The sequence below is a fragment of the Mercenaria mercenaria genome, chromosome 4 (assembly GCF_021730395.1).
Source record: "Mercenaria mercenaria strain notata chromosome 4, MADL_Memer_1, whole genome shotgun sequence".
Lineage (NCBI taxonomy): Eukaryota > Metazoa > Mollusca > Bivalvia > Venerida > Veneridae > Mercenaria > Mercenaria mercenaria.
The window spans coordinates 47277940-47300825 of NC_069364.1; the positions used below are offsets into that span (position 1 = coordinate 47277940).

At 33.4% G+C, this 22886-nt stretch overlaps 2 long non-coding RNA genes across 2 annotated transcripts; one reads left to right on the forward strand and one right to left on the reverse strand.

The window, feature by feature from the left end:
• Positions 1–826: 826 nt before the first annotated feature.
• On the reverse strand, positions 827–4896 carry LOC123553371 (uncharacterized). Its single transcript, XR_006686721.2, has 3 exons — positions 4543–4896; positions 3684–3780; positions 827–3139 (listed from the first exon to the last, which is right to left on the reverse strand). It is a non-coding gene; the product is annotated as an uncharacterized LOC123553371 (long non-coding RNA).
• A 309-nt stretch (positions 4897–5205) lies between these two features.
• LOC123553372 (uncharacterized) lies at positions 5206–7590 on the forward strand. The gene is made up of 4 exons (XR_006686723.2): positions 5206–5417; positions 6605–6664; positions 6975–7031; positions 7191–7590. It is a non-coding gene; the product is annotated as an uncharacterized LOC123553372 (long non-coding RNA).
• The last annotated feature ends 15296 nt before the right edge of the window (positions 7591–22886 follow it).

Here is a 22886-nt window from a genome sequence, read left to right on the forward strand (position 1 = left end):
TTAAAGGAATTTAAGTTTGACTATAAATATTATGAGACCTATGAAATAAGTAATCAAAAATAATATTTCAAAAAATATAACTAGAATAAAATCATATTATTATGTACAGTTGAACTATCATCGGTAAATAATCTAGGGATGAAACTAAGTGGAAAGTAACATTTTGCGGAAATGTTTTACAAATGAAGCCAATATATATTACACTTATTTATAGAATTACTACTGTTTGTAATTATTTTAAGTTAAAAATGAAATATGTTGTATAAGTTACATTAAGTAATCTGCCTATCTGAGAAACATTAAATGTTTTTTCTTTTCTTATGAACCAGAGCGGGGAAACGGAATTCTTTTACGTGGACATCACCTTTCGTTTATTTTATAATAGGTTTATTTAATATTAAACTTTAAACAATATCAGCATGTGAGGCTAATCATAAACAACTGGAAACGGAAACAGCGCGTCTTAAGGTGGAATGCGTCTAAGTTGAAGTTGGGCTCCGTTTCGACATTTCGGTTATTATGAAGTTCAGCATATTCATCATATGATGCGTATATTCTGTAACTTTTTTGATGAGCCATGATTTCACGTCCGTAGGACAATTTTCATAAATCGTTCTTTTCAGTCAGCAAGATCGGTTTACTTATTACTCATATTTTCATATAAGAATTTCTTGGAAGTGGTATAAAATTTATTGAGATCATTTTAACGTAAAAAATGATATTTACATTATCTTTAAAGAGACTAACAGATACATTTTAGGCGAAATTATTTTTTCTAAAAAATCTATAAAAAGTGAGTACTCTTAAACTGACTAGTTATACAAACTTATTGACATAAGATTTGTGTAAGATATTCTTATATTGTGCAGAAGGTAGGAAATCGTTGCAACGCTTTTGAAATAATGCAGAAAAGGCGTACGTAGGATTTATATGTGACAGAGCATGAGATTTTGGGTCCAAATGAAATTTTGGTCAAAAATGGGGTTTTTGGCTAATCTGACAGATTGACCCATTCTGAGTATAAATCTTCAATTTAACAACAAAAATCAGCCGTTGTCACGGAGATATTACCACTTTTCGGACACCATGTTTTTGTCTAACTGTATCAAAATTGAGGTAGTATATCTTAATAATGACTCCATTTTTGAATAATATCAAGATAAAATACATGATAAAATAACAAAAGCAACATGCATTTAATGGAATGTATTTCTTTTTGTCTCTTTCTTTCATGTAGTATAAAAATATTTATGTACTAAAACTCGTTTCTATAGCAACACTGTTGTTTAACCTCTTTTTTAACAGTCCCTTGATGAATCTAGCAATAAATTACATAGAATGTGAAATAAACACACAATTAACTTTTTCTAGTGTGCAAACAGTTTACAGACAACTGTTTTATGACATTCTTTTGAACAAAATACAGACTTTATTTAATATCAAATTAGACAACATCCAAAAAACTAGGACATTAATCTTATTGTTACATACACCTTATCTATTAAACAGCAAGAAAGAAAATCAGGCAAGAAGATATAATTATTAGACAGTTATTATCAACTGTGAGTTTGCTAAAATTTCAGAGGACTTAGATATACTGATCAGTGAATCATTACCATGGCAACGATGTGGTATTTTCTTACAAAAATACTAACATTACCATGGCAACAATGTGGTATTTTCTTACAAAAATACTAACATTTTTGTCAATTTCTTTGTAATACTTTGAATATCTGACGTGTTTTTCCATATATTTACATCAAAAGCTGTCTGTTTTCTTATTTAAAAGTAAGAGACATCATTCCATGTAAATTAATGTAATATTGTTTGAGAAATAAATACTTTTCGGATACACCGCTCTGAGTTACAACTCTTGCCATTTTAAGGCAGACTTGTGTGATAACATAGTGCTTTGCTGATGCAATTATTACATATGAAAATATATTCACTAACATAATACAGCTTAACAAATATAACATATAAACAAGAAAGATGTTGTTTACACATGATGATATCCAAAATAATTTAAAAGTCAAATTAATGTTACCATGGCAACAATGCACTATTTTCTTAAAACTGTAGTATTTTTGTAAATTTTCCAGAAAGAATCAGAACATTCATTTAGCATCTGTTCAGTATACATTTGTTTTACACCACAAATGGTCAGTTATGATCATTTATAAAAAAAAAACACACAAAGAAACATATTTCATGTAATATAATTTGACACTTTGAGAATTACATATTTTTCTGATATGCCTACCTGCATTACAACTCTGCCATTTTATGGCAGATTTGTGTTATGACATGTTTTGTTGATGCAATGATTACACATAAAAGATATTTTCTTGCAGAACATAGTCTGATTAGCAGAATGTAAACAAGAAACATGCTGTCTACCTTATCAAATAAATCTAAATTTAAGTCAAATTTGTGTTACCATGGCAACTCACAATGTTTTGCAACAAAAATTAGCTATTTCTGCAAAGTTCATGTAAAAATATCTTTCAACACAATTATAACCATGGATTTACATGATTAATTCTTGAAATAAAATATAATTATTATATTTAGCCAGTAACAAATATTTTCTGCTATATTAGAAGTTTTCTGTCATGGCCATTTCTGGGAAATCCTTCTTACACTCACACAGGCAAGGCAGTTATGATTGTAAAATGTTTCATCCAAAGGTTGTGCTTTAAATGTCACACATGTTGTAGTTTTGAAACAACTAGGATTCATTCAACAGACATGTCTTAGTATTTTATGCATGCAGTTTTGGAAAATTCATAAGTTAAATTCTGTATTGTTAGAACAATTAAGATAGTGCTTTTCAAACCACTTCACAGCTGTCATGGCAACAAAACACTTATAAAATACTTTAACCCAATATTTCTCACAGTTGACTAAGTTTTACTTTTTCTTGAAACACATTTGTAATTTGAATTAGAATGTTTAACTTTTTCAGGTCATGAGGGCAGGAAACATGACCTTATTTGTGCAATATGTAGTTATTTGCTCATATCAGTATTTGTGTCATATACTCTATTCCATAGGCCTGATTTCAGCTGGATGATCAGTAGAACATATTAATTTCTTCTGTTTCATTCCCATTCACATATTCATAGTTCTTTCATCACTGCAAAACAAAAAATTAACAACATTAGAACTTCATTTTAAGATTAGTATAAGGTTACAGAATATAAGACTGTAAAGCATCTTTTTAAGCTTAAGAGAGTCTTTTTGTTAAAAGCTGAATGAAAGCAGAATTGATAAGTATAAACTCATCCAAGAATCTTACAGTATTCAAGCAGAAAAAGTAGCTTTTCAAGAATACATAAGCTAGCTAAGATTCTGACAGACTAGACATACAATTCATGCAATCATACTTAATGTAAACATACATACATTATATATTTAATTATTATATATCATTATTTATTCACTTCTTAATATACTAACACATATTTGTTGAATGGGTCTATAACTAAAATCTTTTCTCTTAAAATGTTATGAATAAAATAGATCATTTATGTTTATGTTACTTTTTGTCTTTATCTTTCTTAGAATAGCAGTACTGTAACTGTAAAAATGTGTGTCATTTTGTTTTGAAAGTCTTGCCAGGGATCCAAACCTATTACTCTTCTTATAGAAGTCTTTGTGCACTGAAGAAATTTACAAACCCCCAAAAAATCCAGCTTGTGGTGTATAGACCTTCCTGGATAATCCTTTAACTGTTTAAGGTCATCGCATCAAGCCAAACAATCTTCAGTGGTTGATCTGTAAAATGAAAAAATAAAAAACTGAAAAAGGCTGAAATGTAAGATAAAAAATGCCCTGGGCAGTTAAGTCAGTACATAGAGCACAAAGACTTCTATAAAAAGAGTAATAGGTTTGAATCCCTGGCAAGACTTTCAAAACAAAATGTATTTAAAGTTAATTCATTTTACAAAGTGGTTGTCAGTGACTTGCCAAGAACAGTACAAAATGGTGAGGAATACAGAAATAAAGGCCAAGTGAACTGTTCAACAGTGTGCAAATTTAACAAAAATTCCGAGTAAAAACAATATTTATGCCTTGTAGAAGTTTTATGTATGGACTGATTTGACATTACAAGAAATAAGTAATTGAAGCTGACAATAGATGTATTTCAACTGTTCCTGATCAGTCACTTTCATGGCATGGCTGTATAAAATGATCAGGGCTTGAATTTTGTAACTAAACACTATGACTGACTGTTGTGTTTTTGTCTGGCACCACAGTCACAAAGTCTTCTTGCATAGAATCTAATTGTCTTGCATACTGATTCTACTGAATAAGAGTCAAAACAAATTAAAAAAGTTTAATTCATGGCAGATTTAGTAAATAATATATAGTCTACAATACAGTGACACTTAAAAATATAAAATGTAAATTGCGCTACCTCCAAACTGTCATTAGTGTCAAATCCGGGCTATTTTTCAAAAATATATCGGACAAAACAGTCGATATGAACTCAAATAATATTTTTAAACCCTACATATCGTTTAAATACTTACTTACCTTGAGATTCGTTAACTGTCATTCTTTACACAATCGAAATAAATCATCAAATAACTGTTTTTGGTAGTTTCATTTTCTCCGCGACCTTCGTTGTTTACAAATGGCGTGTCGATTCAAAGGGCGATAAATTATCAATCATTTTCAACTTTTAAAGAAACGGAATTGCAAAACACGGAAATGTTTATGTCACGTCATTTATTTCTTGTGGCAAGGTAGAGTATTATTGAAAACAATAATGCATTAATTGCCGCGAACACGTGGTAACGTCCACCATTTTTTTGTGACGTAACTTTAATCGATGTTTTCTCAAATGACGTAACGCCGAATTTGGACCCAAAATGTCATGGTGCGTCACATATAGGCAGATGGCCCCCAATTTTTGAAAAAAAAATAAGATCGATGACAGTGTTGAAAATCGACAGTTTTCACTAAAATAAACTTTAAACTACCGAACTGTGTCGTTTTTATTAATAACACATTCTCAGTATTGATGTAAAATGAGTTTAAAGTACGACCGGTACAGGCAATTTGCGTTAAAATTGCTGAATTCGGCCATTTCAGACTCAAAATTTGCTTATTAGCAACCCTTGCTTCAGTTAACAACTTATAACAGTTATTTCATTTGTTAATTCTATTTAATATTTTCCTAACCAGAAACTGAAGCAAGGGTTGCTAATAAATGAATTTTGGAAAAAAAATGATATGATTTGTCTGGCCTTTCTCGCGTATAAGAGTGGCCTCCCTTGAAGCCAGGTGCTCGTTGCCAGGCAATATTATAGGTGGCACCGCTGTCAACATGTGCATGTGAAAACGAAAGTAGATTGTTTATCTAGGAATTATTACAACATTTTACCCTTCTACGTTGAGTTTTTAAGGTAAGTAGATAAAATGTCATTTTGTTGTGTTAAATTAACTAGGGAAGTATTCATCCGATTCTATTTCAATGGAAATGGAGCAGAATTATTGACACACAAGTGGCACAACGGTACAGATTGTTAATGCTATCTGTGACACTCACAATAATTTGCAGTAGGAAGACAAAATATCTACTGACACAGTGACAGTGTTTACATTTTGCATTAACTTTCTGATTCAACCTGATGAATGGTGTGTACTCATTGAATACATGTACTGTATATGAAATTAATGAAGCAGTAATTGACAAATACAAGCAATGAGATATTGTTCATTGATTAAAATATAGAATATTTTTTGGTGTCCTTCACAAATGAGACAATAAATCCTTCAGATATAAAAGAATGCTTCAAGGTCAACAGAATATGATTGAAATTATAAAGGCTAGTAATGTAGTTTCTTATTATCATTATTATTGACATATTGTGATGTCTTGCACTAATCAGTGATATAATAGTATGAATATTGAGATGATTATTTAGTTATCTTCAACTGGTCAGTGGTCAAAAGGTATGTCTTTTTGATAATTGTAAAATTTTGCTTCCACACTTTTTCTTATAATAATTATAGGCCTGCCAAGTTAATCTCCACAGTTCTTACCATCTATCTACTTTGTTTCTACTGAAAGCATAAACTCTTTAAAATAACTATTCTATATTCTGTATATCCAGGGTTGCAGTGTATCACATGATCTCTTTGAAATTTCTGTGACCTATATATTCTAGAGTAAAAGAAAATGTTTCTCATATTTATGCAAGAGTAACACCAGATCAACTGAGACCCAAAATATAATTGTGGTGTGTGACTTACTTGTTCTCTAGACACAATTCATGAAAGATCAGCTGCTGTGGAGTGCCAGTCATACACATGTACCTGCCAGAACATTACCTTTTAATTCAAGAAAGTTGCTTTTAAATCAATTTTGTGGCTTTATATCTATAAATCTGAGGTCATATTGATAAAGCTTCTAAGATTATTTTCATCTAAGATATTCATTGTTTTGTTAGAGACCTGAAGTTGAAATATTTTCTAATTTAAATATGAGAAACATTATGAATATGACCTCTGTAATTAAATTAATTGATGAATCACACAATTATGCATGCTGGTTGTCATAAAATATTATTTGACTTTTTTTTTATTTCAGGGAGTATTTCTGTGTGTCTTGAAGCATTGAATGCCCCAAAACAACCAGTATGATAAGAAAGTAATTTAGAACTCTTTTCCTTGCCTTTCACAAAATTACAAAATCTGTAACTGAGGAATTGAATTACCTAAGGAAGATCTGATAAATAAAACTTCAAAACACTAATTGTGCTCTGATGTATAAACAGATTGTATCTTGCATTTTTTTATGTATATATTTGTTTCTGCACAACATTCAGAATCAATTTTCTATCAACTATGACAAAAGCAGACAGATTTCAATATATGTCATAACAAAATTAAATATTTCAGGAACTTCATTTCAAAAGGATATATTAAAATTTATCAAGTTGCTTCATATTACATTACAGACCAGAGTATACAGCTTCCCAAAATTTTGAAAGACTAAGCTGTTTTTCTATGGACTTGTAAGTATTTTGAATGTTTCATTTCTCTTTTTAACCTTATGATTGAATATTTCATTTCAATGAGTCATGACACTAAGTCTTTTTCTAGTAATTTGCGTCTACACTTCAACATGTTTACACTTTTACACAGAAAGATATTTTTTATTTTTTTCATTCTAGGTATACTATCTAGGTTGAAAACAGCCATGGACAATGAATTTGGAGGTGCATGCTGGAGCATCAGAAATTACATACTTGGAATAAATAATTGCACAATACACATTTATTGAGAAGTGACTAATGTTTATGTTAAAGTGCAATATCCATGTTTGTAACATTTTCTTGGGGGTAATAGTTACAGTGTTGAAAGAGACTACCAGTGTTACATTTAAGTCTAAGTTACAATGTGGATGATAATTCTAAGTTCTTGATAATCAAGTGTTTTTAATAATGTATGAATACTAATTATTTATCAAACTGTTTAATTTATCACATTCCTACACCATTATTTTATAAAAAATGCTTGTAGTTATATAATATATGTCAGGTTAAATGGTAATAAATTGTGTTTCTGTGTAAATATCTCGCTTTTTGAAAAATGAAAATGATACATTCAGTGGCCATCATCTGTCAAAAAGTTATTATAAATGCAACAAAACTGATGAAAATTTATGCAGTTATTTTTCACAAGTTCATGGAATAGCAGAATATACATAACATTGTATAGTTTTCCTAACTTGTATCTTGGGCCATCATAAATTAATTGCTAGATTAAATTTTCATCACATTGAAGGGGAAGGAAGTTTTTTTTTGTTTTCTTTTTTATTTCAGATCAGATATTTTATTTTTGCTTTAATGAGGATTTAAAAAGAAAATATGACATAATTGTAATAGATATTTTTGTCAAATGGATTTGATTATAAGCAGCAATAATAACTGAAAGTTAATAATTTATAACATTCTTTATAGGAATTTTCCATAGATTATCTTGGAAACTAAAAAATAGTAAGGGGAGGCATAAATATAGTGGGAGTGAATGATAATCTAACAATTAATAGAGTATGGCCTTAGAAATATAAATCAATAAATACTTAGTGGCAATAATATTGATTAAGTATGATGCAGCTATATGATAAATATATTTTTTTTTGAATGGTGATTTGTTATGAGAAAAAAGCTGATATATTCAGTCTAGAGTCTTCTAGTAAGCTGCATAATTATGATTGGAACTAGCTCCATATTTCCTTTCTTTAACTTCATATCAGATAGCCAAGTATCACAATAATATGAATTCTAATGCCAGTTGTGTACACAACTGAAAATGCATTGCGTTCATTTTCTAAAGTAATAGTTAGCATTTGGTCATATCTCATATTTGGCCTTCAATAACTGGAAAGGGAAGGCTATGAATGGAATTTATGATTATACACAAAATATGGAGAAGACTGAAAGCAGTAACTGATCAATAATAGCCGAATGCTTTAGCTTATGATTGTCAAAATTCATTGTTGTTTAGTAAATGATCTCTTTCTTTAAAGGGCGGCTGGTAGGTGAAATGTCAATATCACAGTGACCCTAAGACTGAAATATTTTATTATAGCATGAATGCCTATGTTCAGTAGATGGCCACTATAGTGTTTGGCAAATAAGTCAAAGTTCAAATTCAAACCATACTGAAAATAAATGCAAGTTACGTGCCCAGTCACCACTGACAGGCCATCATGGGAGACATATAATTTTGTCCTTTTAGTGCCACCCATGAGTGGTGGGGGATATAGATTTGCTCTTGTCTGTCCGTCTGTCCTTTCGGGAGTGTTGTGTCGCGTCTAGCTCCAAAAGTATCTGACGTAGAGACACAAAACTTTACAGGAATGTTGGTCAGCATGTGTAATTGTGCACCTGGGGTTTCGCGTCCAGATTCATTCAGTCTTGTAGGAGTTATGGCCCCTGACATTGTAAAAAATTGGTCATTTTAATGTTGTGTCTCGCGTTGTATCTCCGAAAGTATTTGACCTAGAGTCACAGGAATTTTGGTCGGCATGTGCAGTAGTGCACCTGAGGTTTCGCGTCCGGATTCATTCAGTATTGTAGGAGTTCTGGCCCCTGACTTAGGAAAATATTGTCATTTTAATGTTTTGTCTCCGAAAATATTTTACCTACAGTCATTATTTCACTACACAAGACCAGACTTTTTGTCCAGACTTACTCAAAAATAAAAGTTTGTGAAACATGTATGTTAAAATGTACTTGACCTAGAATCATAAAACATTAGAGGATTGTTTTATAGCCTATGAAGTGTTCTCTTTAGGATTTTACTCAGCTAGGCAAGAGTTATGGCCAACAAAGTGAAAAATACAGATAAGGTTCTTAAAAGTTTGTGTTGCAAACATCTTAAAAATTGTTTAACCTGAGTCATTAAAGCATGTTACAGTGGCAGGTGTTGGGGCACCTGTGTCCTATGAACACACATCTAGTTTCTGTTGCCATTGCTATAAGACCAGCTCTTAAATTGGTCCTCTTCGAAATTGTGCAGTCTCTACTCATTTTTCTCCAGTAAAAGTACTCTAACCTTTGAAACATACATTTTCACTTTTGTTGCCATGGCAATGAAATATTTTTATACTTTTTTTCGCATGCAAAACAAAGTGAGTTAATTAAATCCATTTCATTACTGCTAACAGATTTATCTTTATAATTTTAAAAGTTGTGACAACAAATAATGAAAACTTACTTATCCTAAGGAAACATTATTAAACAGATTACCAAATGACCTGTTACCATGGCAACTGAAAGGCTCTTTTCTGCTTTCTTTACATCAGCATTATGAATTGTCAATTGTAATAGTGATAAGTCCATTAAATGTCCAAACATCAAAATATTGAAGTCATGACATGCAAAAAGTAAAAAAAATGTTTAATTTTAGCCCCGTTGCCATGGCAACTGAAAGCCTCTTTTCTGCTTTCTTTACAGGAGCATTATGAAATGTCAATTGTAACAGTGATAAGTCCATTTAATGTACAAACATCAACATATTGAAGCTATAACATGCAAAAAGTAAAAAAATGCTATATTTTAGCCCTGTTGCCATGGCAACCAACAGTAAAAATACACGTTTTATACTCATAAATATACCAGGCCAAGAATTCTACCTGTACATGATTTTAAATCATACTTTGAAACGTTAACAAAATTAAAACAATAAAATATTGATTTTTTAAGAAATGTTTAGTTTCAGGATTCCAAAGAGTTATTTCCCTTAGTTAAGACATTTTCTATGACAATTCTGTTACCGGCTTATGTATGTTTGAATAGCCTGATGTGTTTACATTGATATTTAATCAAACATTTGTAACAGTAATCATTTATTATTTTGTTTTTTTCCAATTTATTTAAGTATACCCCCAAGATACGCTAATGCTTTCTTTCACTACAGCACATAAGGTGAACATTGGATTTTCCATAAACAATTGTCCTTGCAGATTTTAATGTTTATTTTGGAAAATACATGCATTTTGGTAAAAAACGGCACATATTTTTTCATCATTTTGGTGGTGGCCAAAATTGGCCCAATTCTTACGTACCCCTTTATATTCTTCTTGCATTTTCACCAATATCTAACTTTTATTTTCACCCACTTTATCATTTTTCAATGTCATATATACATACTATGTCAAACTTGGAGGAAATGAACATTTTGAAAATGTTCACCCATACTGTGGGCGAGTAGCTTTAAAGTGACGTTGGAGCTGAGTTTTGAATAAAAAGTTCCCTTTAGTTTTGCTTCATGTTAAATCCGAACAAGAATTTGTCAAAAATATATAATGGTGATGAAAATGTCTGTTTTTCTGTTGATAAACGGAATAAAATTATTGTGTCATCGCATTCGTTTTCTCGTAATATTACATTACACTACCCCTACCCCCTAATCACATGAAAGCAATCGGGTATTTTTCCTGTATCTACTCTTTTTCAGATAAATTGTACTATTTTATTTTCTCAGTTTAATTTAATCAAAATAGCCCTTAAAACTGTGATAGCTTGGACAAACTTATTTAATCGTCATGGAGAACATATCGTAACATTTTACGGAGGATCGTCGGCTCAGACTTGCACCTTGCACCCCAGGTTTCGTATTTACGAGACTTTAGGATTTGTACGAGTACGTGTATATATGTGTGAGATTTATTGTTTATTTTAATAAGCGTCTGAGGTGTCAAAATTCAGACCGTAACAATTTTTAAACATTTGTCGGAAGTTTATAAGGATTAGATACGCTCACGCGTATGGGATGATATTAAAATCGCAACCTTTTTTGTATCATGTAGAAGTTATGATTTATTCCAAATAGCTCCTGTTGGTTAACATTTCAAAATATTGAAAATTTAGCACTGGCATGTAAAACCAAATTGTGCCGTCAAAATATGTGTATAACTGCTTTCAGATGTTATTATTTTTAGAATGTCAAAATAGATTACCAGGAAAAATGTTGGACATAAGTTTTGATACAATTGCCAGGAAATAACAGCAGTAAACTTCTGAGTTCTTTCTACAGGTTTAATTTTTCACTGCAAACGCTTTCAATGTTGAACATATCTTCAGGCAGTTATATTTTGACGTAACGTCAGAACAATAATATACGTCTTAAGGGTGAATTGTACATTGTAAATTTTAACAACTCACATATCATTTGGATATCTTGATAAAGCTGATGTTATGTTCGATAAAAATTTGTAATTACTTTCTTGGTTATAAGCAAGTCCATGTACTTGTGACGTCGCAAACATGGTCATATAAGTCTGTATTTTGCGCTAAATTAAAAAGGTTTAAAATGAGTTTATTCTCTCTCATATTTTCATTTTTAAGCTACAATAATGGAACTTACATCTATTTTTGCGTAATTAAAATGCATTCAATGCTAGATAGTAATTGTTTCCGTTAATAGCAAAATGCTGGAAAGAAGAAGTTTTTAGGTTTGTCGAAAAAATTGCACACTCATCCTATATTCGGTAAAACGGCTCAAATAATTTTGCCATATTATTATATATTCAAGAACGGATAATTCCTAATAATTTATCAAAAAAATGGAGAATTTTCACCGTTAAGTATTTTTGTTTCTTTTGATATGCTTCCCGTATCCGACGATAAAATGTTACGTTAAAAGGAAAACAATAGCGTGCATAATGTATGTTCTTAAAGGTAACGCAATTATGGTTTTACAAGTACGTATAAAAAAACTGTTTATGTATATAAAATGTTGCTTTCTTTTCTCGATTGTTAAATGTTAAATCATTAAAATGTTTTGTGAATAAATTCAAAATAACAGGGCTGTGAGAAATTGCATAACATGGCAAAAATTCAAGTTGAAAAGGTAGACAATGAAGAAGCCCATTTCTTCAATTTTTTTTTCCTACAGTAAAATAAACTTTCCTAAAATTCTGATATCTCAAATAAGTTAAATCGCAATAAAAGGAAATTATGACTCAAAATGTTAAAAAAAAATAAATGATCCGAAGAATAGTATGGAAAACAAACTTCATTTCTTGAAAAAAACAGTGCGAAGACAATTGAGCAGGAGGGTCGGGATGGGTAGGTGGGTCATCACAACATCAAACGTTGGGATGCCAACGCATAACTTCCCTTCACATACTGTTTGCCCATACATCGTTGTTTTAGCGGATAACAAGAAAAAACCCAGTAAATACAGATAGATAGTATACTTTTAAGAACATAAAGATACAATGGTAAGTTTACTTTTATATTTGAAAGTAAATTGGTAAAAGTCCTTTATACATGGCAAGAAGGTACTAGGGAAGAAGGAAACAGGGAAAAATGTTTTTTCGTTGTTTTGTTTTCTCCTAAATAGTTTTAGGTAAATATGTATACGTATGTCACGCTGGTTCCACAAATGCACCCTTCCCCCACTCCAAACACACACGTCTCGTTTTTGAATCGCTACTACATAATTATAGATTTCATTTTGTTTAAAGAAGTTGAATACTGGACGCATATTCTGCGGCGAGAGCTTCAAATCGTATATATACATTCTTGTTATGATTATATCTAATAAATTTAGACATCAGTCATGCAAAAATACGAGAAACTGATTAATCATAAAATATATTAATCAACCTTTTTATGTCCGAAATTTAGACTTTGTTAAAGATGCCAAATATTCCATTTGCCACAAAAAGTTCATAGAATATTTATCCTGCTGAAATTTGATGTTTGGAGATCTCCACATTTTAATATTTCTGACGTCGACGTCTGCGCTTTATATTTTCGTTTTATAAGTATCTTTTCTGAAATCTTCAGGAAATCTTTCAGCCCCAGTCATGTATTTTGCGTAAACACCCGAAAGAAGGCCTACCAACAAGCCGGAAATTTGAGAACTATAGACCGGTCATATCACAAAAGCACTGACTGATGATTCATGCAATAGTTACATTTATTGAATGACTTGCCGGTCAAAAGCCAAAACTATTGCATGACTTTTCATATTACGTTACGTTACCAAAAAGAACTAAAATTAGCATTGTATCAATATATCATACATACTGTTTGAAAACTAATATTATCTTTTTCAATCATGACAGTTAAGTTAACCAATGCACATAATCTAAGACCACTGCTTGCATGTCAATTTTCTTTAGGGTTTAATACGTTACCTGTATTATAAGTTACCAAAATGATGTCTATTGTTTTTTAATTTGAATAATCGTTTTGTAATGACACCGTTCCTAGTTTTAAAACATAAAACATATTTACATTTCTTATGGAATGCAAAAACGAATAAAAAATGCATTGATTAGAATACGTATAACAGTCATTACTCTGGTTTAAACAGTATATAAAACATGGTAGGGTGACTCGATTTAAGTTGACATCTGAGACTAGTATTTATGGAAGATAAAACGTCTGTAGTATGACATGAAAATAACGGCCCTGTAAACATGAAGTCTTTGGGCCAACGACGGAAAACCGTCAAACGATAATCGTTGTTGGGCCACTGTTGGCCCAAAAATGATTAATATTTATTGTAAATACAGCTGTTGGGCTAACGTTGGACCAACGTCAAATTTCAGTCAGAGGTATATCTGCTTTGGCCCTATATTGGTTTTCAGGGAAAGACTTACACAGAGAAAACATCGTTGGCCTAACGTTGGCCCATAAGAAGTAATAATATAATAATTATATATTTTACAGGTCACTGTTTTATCACAAACCCCTACAGGTAAACACGTTGTGTAGGTGTAATATGCAATATTTAATCAAATACTTTTCTGCTCCAATTCGTAATCATAGTTTGGACTAAAAGAACTTAATACTTATCTGCAGCCGTAATGATATTTTGAACTATTTCAAATCTACTACCTGAAGAATCTAATTTGTGAGAAAAAATATTGGAGAAAAAAACTACTGTAACAAATATTTAATTTTGTACAATCTTAAAATATTTACAATAAACCTGTTAAATATTCCAGAACATGTACTCTCGTTAACCCGTGTTATGTAAGAAATCCCAGGTTATGTGGTTAATTTTACTCTCTAGGCTAGATTTCTAGCTGCACAGACATGTGAAGTAAAGGAAACTATTATACATGTAATAGATCTAGATTTAACAAAAACCCGGCCTACTAGCTATAAACTGTAAGTAGAAGTTTTTGAATATTTTTTGATAAAGTTGTGGAGTCTTATAGAGAACTTCTTTTTACAGCCTGTATGCATGTAGTATTCATGTGACTTTATGTTGAATACTTTTATATAAAACTGGCGGATGGCACAAGTGTTGAACGAGTACTTAATTCTGTAAATAAAATAACTCCTATTCTCGTTAATTTTAACATATTTTTCTTGGTTAAATACAGACAATTTAAGATAATATCATACATTTTACGCAAGTTTATGTCCAGAGGTGTACATGCACCTGTATAGTTATTGTTATCAATTTGACGTAGGTGGTTTAATCAACATTATGATCTTCGGTTTTTTACAGGGTGCTGTTCAAGAGTAATAATTGAGCGCCTAGCACTGTAGTTCACAGGAAAAAAGAAACGACAGAAAGCTGCAACTTCAGTGAGAAAAGAAAATAATCAGACATAACTTGGATATATAATGAGTTGAAATACGCACAGTAATTTATTTTAATAGGATTTATTCAGTGACTGAAAAAAGGAAAATAGTTAGATTGAATCAATATTTGACATGTTGTAGTGATGAAATATTCGGTTATATTTCTTCATGAAACTTGGAAACAAACTTTAAATGAATGTTAGATTTCTTCTTGCTAAATGTCAAACAAAATTACAATTATTTGAAAATAAAATGTGTACTATATGATATTAGTTTTAGCCTTTTTTCAAATTCGTAATCTTTGGGAAAGTGTTGGCATCCTTCTTTTGGCCAACACAGAAACAGAGTTGGCCCAACGTTGTACCAACCATGAAAGACGGAAAAATGCTGTTGGCCCAATGGAGGGCCAACGATAAGTGTAGGATACCAGTTCTTGGCCCAATAGAGGGCCAATGATAGGGTAGGATACCAGTCGTTGGGCCAACGGTGTACCAAACGTTGGGCCAACGTTGCGCCAATTAGCAATATGGCGTTGGGCCAACGTTGGAAGTCTTTGTTGGGCCAACGAAGCGTCTGCAGTTGGCCCAACGTTGGGCAAACGCCTGTCTACTATCTGGGGGTGACTTCGTATTTGTATTGAGGTCTTTTAATTAACCAGTCAGGCACTTGTTTGACGACTTGTTTTGTTTCCTTACAACAGATATCTTTGCCTCCACAAACACAAAACATTTTTCACGACAATCCAAAACTGTGCTGTTCCTCGATAGGTATATAGAATTTATAAATCAAGATAACTCGTTAGGGTTCAAATGATGCTGTACGGTCAGTTCCGTATACCGGATTTTACTTGTTTTTGCGTTATTTAGTTGCCGCCCTTAGAAAATTTTACACCATTAGTAAAAAGCGGCATTTTTGCACAAGGCAAATGTTTTGATTTTCCCCCAAAATAAGGTCCTCTTACGCCCCCACAGTGTAAGTTTGTGTTTTATATATTGATTTTAATATGAGTACTATGTATTATAAACGTCACAACGCTGTGTAGTCTATATTTTGTGTTTCTTTCGAAGTTGTGACGTCATCAGATTTGCATATTATTTACAAAATGATGATTTCTTGCGTATACAAATTAATTTGCTATGAAATTTAACAAGTTATATTGATAAGGACAGTGCACTTGTTCGTTTTATAAGGTTTTGGCCAAGGCTATTAATTTTGCCTGGTTTCTTGGTTCATCCATAATTAGGTTTACAGTACCGGTCCATCCGGGAAATTCGGTTTACAGTACCGGTCCGTCCGGGAAATTCGGGTTACAGTACCGGTCCATCCGGGAAATTAGGTTTACAGTACCGGTCCATCCGGGAACGTCTAAAACACATTTTAAGGCATGCTTTAGGACATTTTTAGGACACATCGCTTTCTAACGTTAGGTATTTAGAGCTTTTTAGGACATAATTATCATTTTCCTGGTATCATTATAGGATTCATAAATTTAGGGGAAACATACTTTTATTTGTGTTTATAAGGCATACATGTATACTTTTTTTGTTCTGTAGTCAATAGATAATGTATGAAAATTTTGTATTGGAAACTGAGAGTTATATATTTTATACTTTCAGTCATTTACCTTGGCTCTTCGGGGCAACGTAACAGCAAACGAATAAAATAGATATGACACATACTAGGCGTTTGTCATTAAAGTAAATGAACTGCAATCCAACAAAAGAGGAATTATAAACAACTACCTTCGTACTCTCCGTGCGATCCGTCGGAGGATTGAGGCCAATATTCCAAACATTGAAAAATACAAGGACAACAAAACTGTTTTGATAGAAATAAAGGCATTACTAAAAGAAGAACTTACAAACTTTACAGTAAACTGGGAGGAATTCCAGAATTATTTATCTTCTGTAGAAAGTGACATTCCTGGAGCAACAGCAGAAAAAAGTGCTCAAGTAGTATTAAGAAGGTGTTAAGACGAAAAAGTTGAACTTTCTGTATCTGTTATCGATCAACTTCTATCTAATATGGACTGTGACAGGCAAGAGAATGAAAGTGAGAGGAGTAGATATAGTAGTAGAGTTCCTTCACGTGCAAGTAGTGGCATCTCTAAACATATGACTGACATGTTAATAGAAAAGAAGGTTAAAGCTGAGACTGCAAAAGCTAGATTGCTGTTTGTACAAGAAGAAGAAAAAATAAAAAGGGAACGATATGAGTTAGAATTGGAAGTAAGAAAAAGTCGAAGTGAAATGGAGTCCAACTTGAACATATTGAAATGTAAACAAGAAATCATGGAAAGCGAAGCAGAACTGAAAGCTGTGGAGAAAATAGTAGAAGAAGGCACAATTTCAAGCCGTTCCAGTGCTGGTGAACATCAGCTGCCTTCAGAAACCATTAAGAAAAGTGATATTGTAAACAACTTTATCGAAAAGATTCCCGATACACAGGAAGTACATACCGAACCTGTTATATCACCACTAGATAAACGCTTAAGTGCAAATGCACCTGAATTTGTCCCAGAGGCTCCAGATCACGGAATATCTGTATTAACAAAATATATCATGAAAAAGGATCTGTTGTTATCAAGGCTTTCAAACTTTGATAAAAAGGCAGAACGATATGTTAGTTGGAAAAAACAGTTTTCATAACGTCACAGGAGAGCTGGTTGTGACACCCACAGAGGATATAGACTTGCTGCTTAGATACCTCGGTCCAGATTCTAAACGACAAGCTGTTTCAATTCGCGTCGCTAACTCGCACGATGATAGCGGTGCACTGGATGCGACTTGATAAAAGATTCGGAGCCCCAGAGCAAGTACAAGCAGAATCCCTGAGAATCAGAGTGGAATGTTTCCAAAAATCGCTGCTGGCAAATCCAAATTATATGACTTGTTAGAAGAAATAGAGTGTGTAAAGTGCAATTAATAATATCATATTCATCATTAGGGGTAAACAGTGTCCTGTGTAAACTTCCCGCATTCATCAAAAATAAATGGGTTGATCATTGTACTGCATATAAAACAAAAAACAATGTCATGTATCCACCATTTTCTGTTTTTGTTGACTTTGTGAAATATTTTGCAATAAAGTTAAATGATCCAAGCCTTAACCTCAACAGGTCAGCTAGCCTGAAGTCTACAAACAGAGCTAGTTCCCGATCTACCATAGAGAGACAGCAACAAGGTACAAGTGTGTATAGTAGAAAGACACATGCAAACTCTGACAATGACAAATCTAGAAGTGTTAAGGGATCATTTTGTGTCTTGCATGGTGAAAATTCCAAGCATGAAGACTGTAAGACATTTTTACAGAAATCCATTCCAGAAAAGAGAGATATAGCAAAGCAGCAAGGTTTATGCTTTAAGTGTATGACACACAAACATTTAGCCAGTGACTGCAAAATTCCGGTCAGGTGTGAGAAATGCAACAAAACTAGTCACTGTACCGCATTTCATATAGGTCCTGAATCGTCTAAAAACCAAGGCGGGGAACCACCGAAATCAAGAGATCACGGCGGGGAACCACCGTAACCTAGAGATCACGGCGGGGAACCCCCGAAACAGGTCAGTCCAAAATGCACTGAAATATGTGGCAGTGGTGTTAGCGGCAAATCATGCGCAAAAACAGTGTTGGTCAGTGTATACCCAGAAGGGGAGAGACACAAAGCAGTACAATGTTATGCGATCATTGATGATCAAAGCGATCGGACTTTAGGCAAAAGTGAAATTTTTTAATGTTTTAGTGATAGTTCCGTATCCGTAGAAGAAGAAAACTACATGTTATCTACGTGTGCTGGAAGTTTTGTGACGGTTGGGAAGCGTATCTCTGGACTTGTCGTTGAGTCTCATGATGCAACATGTCTTTTAAAGTGCCCCCGGTTCTTGAGTGTAATGATATCCCAGACAATAAAAACGAAATTCCCACACCGAACATAGCAAGACTATATCCTCATCTGAAAGACATCGCTCACTTAGTGCCAGAGTTGTGTCCACAAGCCAACATTCTAGTACTTATAGGTCGTGACATGTTGGAGGCTCACCATGTTTTAAATCAAAGGTTAGGAAGCAATAGTGAACCATATGGGCAAAAACTCCGTTTATGGTGAAATATTATTGGCGAGACTTGTCTAGGAAAGGTACAATAAGCGCTAATAAGATAAGTGCTTTGTACGATTGCCGATATACCATATTACAGCCATGTTAGAGCGTCATAAACGTTAAAGAAAATGATGTCTTTACAAGGACACTAGATGATGATACTGTAGGCATGTCACAAGACGACAAACAGTTTATCAAGATTATGGACACTAACATGAAGAAAATGTCGAACGGTCATTTGTCTGCTCCGTTGCCATTTATAGCACAAAAACCTAGACTACCGTCAAACTATGATCAAACCAAGCGTAGAGCTCAAACAATAGTGAAACAATTGAATAACAATCCAGTGAAATGTAAGCAATTCATAGAATTCATGGGAAAAATATTTGACAACAATCAAGCTGAAAAAGCGCCACCAGTTAAACCAAGCGAGGAAGTCTGGTACCTGCCTATATTTGGAGTGTTCCACCCAAAAAAAACAGACACAATTAGGGTAGTGTTCAATTCTGCAGCTAAATACCAGGGACTTGGTCTTAATAATGTGCTGTTGACAGGACCAGATCTTACCAACAACCTCGCCGCAGTGCTTACAAATTTCAGGCGCAAACGATGTTCTTCCATTTTTAGGTACACGAGGAGCATAGGAACATTTTAAGATTCATATGTTTTCAAGATAATTATTATTATTATTATTATTATTATTATACCAGATTTATATAGCGCCCTTTTCATGATCAATTTCACGTTCAAAGGCGCTTTACATAGTTCCAATGCAGCCACACAGGGCGCATAATTCATCCTCTACTAGTACAGACACAGAGCGATCTGACCAGAGGGACAGAGTGAGACAAAGCCCTCACGACAGAGAGATCAGAAATCAGATACAGGCTTGTCCGGCTAACTTAGCCTAGCTCGTTGCGAATAGACAGCCTGGTTCTTTAACGTGCCCAGTGTATAGCACTGATACACACAAGGATTGCCTGGGTTCCTGACCAGTACACCTCTTGTTGGGTGGGAAACACTGAAAAGCGTTTCTGAAAATTCCCGAGTAGCTGCCGGGGATCGAACCCCCGACCTCAGGATTGGAAGGCCAGTGTGCAAACCACTGAGCTATCCGTCCACCCATAATGACATAGCTAAACCATTGATTGATTACCGGATGCGAGTACATGTTTTCGGCAATTCTCCATCACCCACAGTAGCAACATACGGCATGAGAAACGCAGTTTGTGATCGTGATATTGACAGTGGGAAATGTGACGTGTTTGTAATTACGTGAGATATAATTTTTATGTCGATGATGGACTTGTCTCGAAAGCCGACGAAGATGAATTGGTTGAGCTTATTAAACAAACACAGAAGAGATTACTAGAAGGGGGTACCATACGTCTTCATAAGATAGTGTCCAACAGTCCAAAGGTGTTGAGCTAATTTCCCCCGGCTGATTTTGCAAAGGACATCACAGAGATCGACTTTCGTGCTGAGACACCTTACTTTCAACGTAGCCTAGGAATTAGTTGGGATGTGGTGAATGACATTTTCGCGTATAAAGTGCCGTTGGAGAGAAAACCATATACTAAAAAAGGAGTCTTGTCTACTATAAACGGACTATTTGATCCTTTAGGCCTTATAGCACCAGTTGTGTTAGGCGGTCGGCTCATCATGAAACAAACTTTGCAAGATCAGAATCTAGATTGGGACAACCCACTTTCTGAAAACTTGAAGAAAGATTGGATAAGTTGGCAAGATTCATTGGCACAACTAGAAGAGTTAGAGATACCAAGGACATTCACTGACTTATCTTTTGATAAAAGGGCTAGACGGGAGCTCCACGTATTCCCTGACGCGTCAAAGAAAGCTATTTCGGCAGTAGCATATTTACAGACAGTTGATTCCGGCGGAAATTCACAAATAGGTTTCGTTCAAGGAAAATCGAACTTAGCGCCAAGTCACGGACATACAGTCCCTGGCTCGCGGATTTTTCAAAGTCCGCGCTTCCCCGCGATTGGACCCTAGCGCGGACAATTTCCTGAGCCGCGGGGATGCGCGTTTTTTCATGCATCTCTGCAATACATTTAACAGCGTCCGCCGCGACCAATTCAATAAAATCGATTGCGGTGTCCCGCGATGATGGTCGCGGCGCATCGCGATGAAGTGCCGGTGGTTCGCGGTGAATTGCGATGAATCGCCTCGATTTACAGGTAAATGCAGTAGCTTGTTGTTATGTATACAGTTAATTTAAAATTTTAACACTATGATGGGATAGGAAATGAAGAAATTAAACAATTTTTATATTTTTTAATCATTTATTTCTTCTTACTTTTCTATTTCAGGTGTTATTTCCATTAACTCATATAATTTAATAAATGTAAGGATTATATTTTTAAAACATCAGGGTTATGAAATTTAATATCATTATGTCTTTGAATTTGTATAATACATGTATATATACATGTACTACTGTATAATTTGTTAATTCATTTAGACAAGATGAAAATAAATAGTATTTTGTATTTTGCAAACATTTATATCTTGAAGTTCTAACTATTCTATTTCAAGTATAACTTCCATTAAATTCTATAATTTCATAAATGCACAAAAGACTGCCATTGCTTTTAAAATTCCGGCGTTATGTAATTTCATTGAACTCGTATACTATAATTAGCTAATTCATTAACTAGATGATTTTGGTTTTGAATAATATTGCAACAATATTTAATAAAACACTATTTATGTTGAAGTAATTGATGTTGATGGCTGAATGCGAAAATACATCACACAACGAAAATTTGATTTCATTCATCAACGCATTGTGGTTGGTCATTGCCCCAAATTCAATGATGCACATTTGTTTTAATTCCGAGATATGAATTTAATCATAGTTGATTACTTATTTGAGTGTTTCATGTCATGTTCTAAATTTTCCACTGATCAGTTCGTTAACCGATAAAAATGCTACTAGTCAAGCATTAAGTACACGTGGAAATTAAAGACTTGTCATTGTTCAACATAGTTGTGATATTGTGCTTAACTTAAAAGTTATAGAATTACGCTGGAATTAAAAAGTAACCTATAATGGCACTTCGTCAACGGACGAATTAAATTTCGCATTTTCTTGTAAAATACTTGTGTGATAACAAGAAACATATCAGGAATTAAAGGACTTATTGGAACTAACGATGAGGTAATTGAAGATTTCACTTCGTCATCTTATATCTTATTATTTTCCGGGAGTATTGCGTAATATGAGCCGCGCCTTGAGAAAACCAACAAAGTAGCTTTGCGACCAGCGTGGATCCTGAACAGGCTGCGCATCCGCGCGGTCTGATCAGGATCTGTGTTGTTCGCTAACTGTTTCTCTTACTGCAGTAGGTTATGAAAGCGAACAGCTTGAATCCTGTCTAGACTGCGTGGTCACAAAGTCACTATGTTGATTTTCTCATGGCGCGGCTCAGTTATATAGTGAATTTATTTTTTGTTCAGATATTATCAGATTAAGAGTTTAAAAATCATATATTTACAGCTTACTGTAATATTTTAGTGATCAAGTCTTCTACATGTAAATAAGGCGTTGAAGGTGTTACATAGTGAAATTAAAATTTCGAAAATGATTTTATAATGTATGTAAAGTATCTGCATTTAAAACGGAATTGATTTTCCACCCGACAATGTTCATGAAACATTTGCAATAATAGTGATTGATTTAATA